Source organism: Callithrix jacchus, chromosome 3 (genome assembly GCF_049354715.1).
Source record: "Callithrix jacchus isolate 240 chromosome 3, calJac240_pri, whole genome shotgun sequence".
Classification (NCBI taxonomy): domain Eukaryota; kingdom Metazoa; phylum Chordata; class Mammalia; order Primates; family Cebidae; genus Callithrix; species Callithrix jacchus.
The window spans coordinates 125,369,871-125,375,234 of record NC_133504.1 but is presented as its reverse complement, the minus strand read 5'-3'; the positions used below and the strand labels follow the sequence as shown (position 1 = coordinate 125,375,234).

General features: G+C 37.1%; 1 pseudogene; it reads right to left on the bottom strand.

Moving 5' to 3' along the window:
- Positions 1-247: 247 nt before the first annotated feature.
- LOC103792000 (cytochrome c oxidase subunit 6A1, mitochondrial pseudogene) lies at positions 248-2,067 on the bottom strand (annotated as a pseudogene).
- Positions 2,068-5,364: the final 3,297 nt, after the last annotated feature.

Below are 5,364 nucleotides of genomic sequence, written 5' to 3'. Positions count from 1 at the left end.
TGCTCGAAATAGAACTGAATTATTTTGTATAATGAAGCAAACAAATTTTAGTTTCCTCTAATAAAGTTGGGATAGGACTCAAGAATAAACAGAAGAAAAGTAAGCAAGCAAGAAGGAAGGAGAAAACCAAGAACTTGTAAATTTGGGCCAGTAGTAAATCTCTTGAGTGGAGACACAATACAATTGAGTACTCTTGAGTGGAGTCAATACAATTTTGGGACAGCAATGTTTAATATTAAACTTTGAGTTTGTTTTTTTTTTAAGTTTAAGTTATTTATTTAAGCCATCTCCTGCCACAAGCAAAGGAATGGAAGATCAGTATACCAGTCATCATTTGATACAGGTAAAGAAGGTGAGCTTAAGGTCCCATATAGTTTTTCTGGTCCATGTGCAGAGTAATAGTCCAAACCAGTGCTGTGGTCCCTGGTGCCCAGATAGTGGTTCAGATTCATCTTTGTAGCCAGTGGTCTTTATTCATCTTCGTAGCCAGTTGGAAGTGGATTCACATGAGAGTTATGGAATAGGGTATGGTTACCATCTCCCCAGGGAAATGGTTTGGTCCTGATGTGGAGATGAGGGTAGGCGACGAACTCGGGTTTCTCGTGCTCTTTTTGCGACTTCAGGTACATATTCAGCATGCTGACTTCCACCCCAGGGAGCGTGACGAAAAAGGTGAGGATCTTCCACATGCGATCTGAACCTTCTCTGCTATGGGCTGCACTGGACATAGGCCGCTCCAGCTGTGGGCGGGACCAACCCAGCAGCAGCCTAGAAAGCCGAGACGCAACAGCTGCCGCCATTTTAGACCTGGACCAAGTTATTTTTAAATACCATGTTGGACTATAATTGTCCCTATTACCCCAATTCATTAATAAAAATTGACTATATACAACAATCTTTTGTTTGAAATACTTGTTGTAATAATGGAGATCATAACCTATGTATAACAAAGCAGTCCAAGAATTGGACAGCAACTACAGGAAAATAAATCCAGAGAGGAGATGGAAAAGTCAATGAAATTGTACATTTGCAGAAATGGTGACCAAAATGGTAAAACTTGTAAAATCCTTGGGTTGTTGGGTGGAGAAGAATTCCAAGTTTCTCACAATATCCCTGTACAGACAGGAGATTCAACCATTCATTAAATATTAAATATAAAAGAACAAGGTGAAGCAAGAAGGCTAGAGAACTGGAGGACATAAGATTGTACATTTTGTTTACATATGAATAACTACATATTAAACAACATGATCACTAAAATTGTTTCTTCTAAAATCACTTTTTAATATGACCCCATAATGGAATTTTTAAAAATTCATCTGCAGTAGCCAGCCTCCAAGATGGCCCCCAGTGATTCTCATGTCCTAAAGTTCATGTCCATCCTTGACTGGACCCCTCCCATATTGAATAGGGTGTAACAAATATGTTATTGAAAAAATTATGGAGCCTGACTTTTAAGGTTAGCCTATGTCATAAAAGACTGCAGCATCTGCCTTGCTTTCTATTTAGTTACTTGCCCTGTGTAAGCCACTTTTCATGTTGTGAGACCACTTAAATAAGCATGGAGACTCCAGCAGAAAACGGATTAAGGCCTTGTCAGTGAAAGTGAGCCACATGGAAGCAGATCCTAGAAATTCATCTAGATTGGTAATGGCAGAACCTGAAGGAAAATTGGTTTCCTGGTTCTTGTTCTAATACTCTCTTTATCATTCTGTATTCCTGCCAAGAAATCAATGACAAAGTCACCATATTCCTCAAAATGGAATAGGGTAAGAAAAAAGTCTGCCTCCAAATCAAGCCTTCAGATGACTGCAGCTCCAGCTGACCTCTTGACTGTAATTCTCAAAACACCTTGAATCAGAACCACCAACCCAGCTAAGCTGCTCCCAAATTCCTGACCCACAAAAACTGTGCAATAAATGTTCATGACTATTTCAATACACTAAATGTTGGGGTAATTTTTGTATGAAATGATAACTCACATACTCTTCAAAAGTGGTAATCAGATAAGTTCTCAAATATTCATATGCAACTATGTTCCGTGTGGCATCAATTATAGTAGCAAAAATTACAACAATCTATCCAAATAGGAAGAATATTTTTAAATAAATGTCTATAGAAATATTATAATTAAAGCTAAAATTTCCTGGATTATTTCTTTCTTTGGGGAACTGTGCTAGAAGAAAACACTTTAGCCATTAAAAATAACATATGTGAAGAACATTGAACAAAACAGAAATATCATAATTAATAATGAGTGAAATAAAGCAACAAGCTATGCCATATGTACAGTATGATTAAGTTTTATAATTATATTTTTATTCAACTACAAAATATATTTGTGAAAACACCTGTGCATATGCAAAAAAAAACACTGGCAACCAATATAACAAACATTGACAGTAATTATCCCTGGTTGGTGTAAGGGTGATATTTAGTATTTAAATTATATTCCATTAGTTTTTTCTAATTTTCTGAAATTCCAAAAAAAAGTGTGTTACTTTTATCCTCTCAGTTATTAAAATAGTAACTTCAAGTTTATTCAGGCACAGACTGTGCCCACTCATAGAATCGGATTTCTGAAAAAATCGAGTTCAACATTCTCATTTTGCAGATGAGAGAATTGTGACATAATTAGGGTCGAGTGATTCTCCTTAAGTTCATCCAGATTAGTAATGGCAGAACCTGAAGGAAAACTGGTTTCCTGGTTTTTGTTCTAATATTCTCTTTTATCATTCTGTATTACTGCCAAGAAACCTACGACAAAGCCATCATATTCTTCAAAAGGGAATAGGGTAAACATGAAAAAAATCTGCCACAATAAAAATATGGCTGATCAACTCCACCTATGTAGCCAAATACAACATAGATAGTTATAATTTCTTTGAAAGGGTCTAAATGGAGAAGGAAAGAGCCTCTTATATTAAAGTAAAAAAGCAACAGCTGACAGTTTTCTTACAGTAGAGGCTCAATAGGTTAGTAATTTGGAATTTATTTGTGTTTGGAGGAAAATGGAGAGTTTGGAAAAAATCTTTTTTTTAATTTTTATTTATTTATTTATTTTTAATTGCATTTTAGGTTTTGGGGTACATGTGCAGAACATGCATGATAGTTGCATAGGTACACACATGGCAGTGTGTTTTGCTTCCTTTCTCCCCTTCACCCACATTTGGCATTTCTCCCCAGGCTATCCCTCCCCAGCTCCCCACCCGCTGTCCCTCCCCTATTCCCCCCAATAGTCCCCAGTGTTTAGTACTCCCTTCCCTGTGTCCATGTGTTCTCATTTTTCATCACCCGCCTATGAGTGAGAATATGCGGTATTTCATTTTCTGTTCTTGTGTCTGTTTGCTGAGAATGATGTTCTCCAGATTCATCCATGTCCCTACAAAGGACACGAACTCATCATTTTTGATTGCTGCATAATATTCCATGGTGTATATGTGCCACATTTTCCCAGTCCAGTCTATCATCGATGGGCATTTGGGTTGGTTCCAGGTCTTTGCTATTGTAAACAGTGCTGCAATGAACATTTGAAAAAATCTTATAAATACTATCTCCAAACATTTAGGTGATTCTACATCTGTATGTACTCTTGCTCCTAACTCAAAGTTATCCAGAAAAAAGCATACAACAAAAAGCAAAAAATAAACAGACAAAACCCACGTTGACTTCCATCTATTCGTCATGTCTTGCACAATAATATGTTTAATTATCAGAAATAACAATTTCTGCCTGAAAACTTTTCAGAGCACTGATACTATTATAAAACTTCCATGTGGTTAAAGAGTTTCCAAGGAGATTGTCAATCTTTATACTATCATTAAGCATGGGATATATGGTGCTTTTAAGGAAACAAAGCAACATGTAATAACTTGAGAAACCTCAAATGCACCCATTGAATCATCAGAAAGAAGGAAAACTATTACTTGGCTAATTAATTCTAAACATCAAGCAAGATTATGACTTTGCCTTGATGTTAAACAAAAGCAAAGTGAATCTACTGCTAAGAAGAGTATTTCCTCACCCAGGAGCCATAAATGAGGAGACTGTTGTTTCAAATGATGATTGAGATGTTTCCAGAGACTGTTGAATGAAGTATATGAGCAACTCAAAGGGAAAAGAGAAACTTGGTTGGCATGTCACCTGCTTGGAACATTCCTGATTAGAAAAAGAGACTGGGGAAATTCTCTTACCATTAGGCAAAGATTTCATGGGTGGCATGATCCCACTAGATCTCACCCTACCTAGCCCACAAATTAATCCAGAAAAGGGAAATAACTTCACAGTCTTTGAGCATATGCCTATTGAGCAAATAAAATGGACCCTTTTTCTGGTAAATCTCGATGTGTGTGCAGTTTTTGTGTATAGGTAGGTGTATTTACATTATTAAAATTTCTTTAAAAACTTATTTGACTTCTAGTAACACTTTTCTATAAGTGTAAATGTACATGTATTAAATAAATAAACATTTTCAAAATATGTTTATACTGCCTGACATTCTCTGATAAGTTGTGGAATTAAACAACTGCACATTTGTCTCAGATGTCTAAAATACCGTTCAAGTGGGTGGATGAGTCCTTGACTAGGAAAAAGAGGGCCTCAGCTACCTGAGGCTGTCTTTATAAACATGCAAAGGACTCAGTTGTGCCTATAGGAACCAGAGATAAGGCCCAGCCTGCCTTGCTCTGAAGCTTCCACCAGGACCCTCTTAGTTTGACAGAGTTCTGGTATACAACATTAACAATAATCTGAGCTGGTTTCTGAAATCCTACTTGGCTGAGCTCAGCCAGAACAGACAGACTCCAAATTATTCCGATCTATCTTGGCCCAACAAAGACTTGCTTGAAGGGTATAAGGTTTAGAAATCTCTTAATGTCTTCTTGGAGAAAATTTTTATCTGTATAAAATGGTTGAGGTGTGGTCTTGCTTTGAAGTAGAAGAGAAATCTCCCATTATGATCAACCTTTAAGGTTTGGAACATTGCCAAGTCAATTTCCTCTTTGAATGGTTCTAATTGTTTCATTCATGCTTTCTGAACTGTGAGAAACAAATTTGCCATCCAGTTTTGAAAATGCTGTTTGGGGATTTTTTTTCTTCTTTTTTCTTTTTATTTCTTTTCTTCTTTTTTTTTTTTTTTTTTTTTTGAGACAGAGTTTTGCTTTTGTTGCCCGGGCTGGAGTGCAATGGCACAATCATGGCTCACTGCAACCTCCACTTCCTGGGATCAAGCGATTCTCCTGCCTCAGCCACCCGAGTATCTGGGATTACTGGCACCTGTCACCACACCCAGCTAATTTTTCGTATTTTTAGTACAGATGGGGTTTCACCATGTTGGCCAGGCTGGTCTTGAACTCCTGCCCTCAG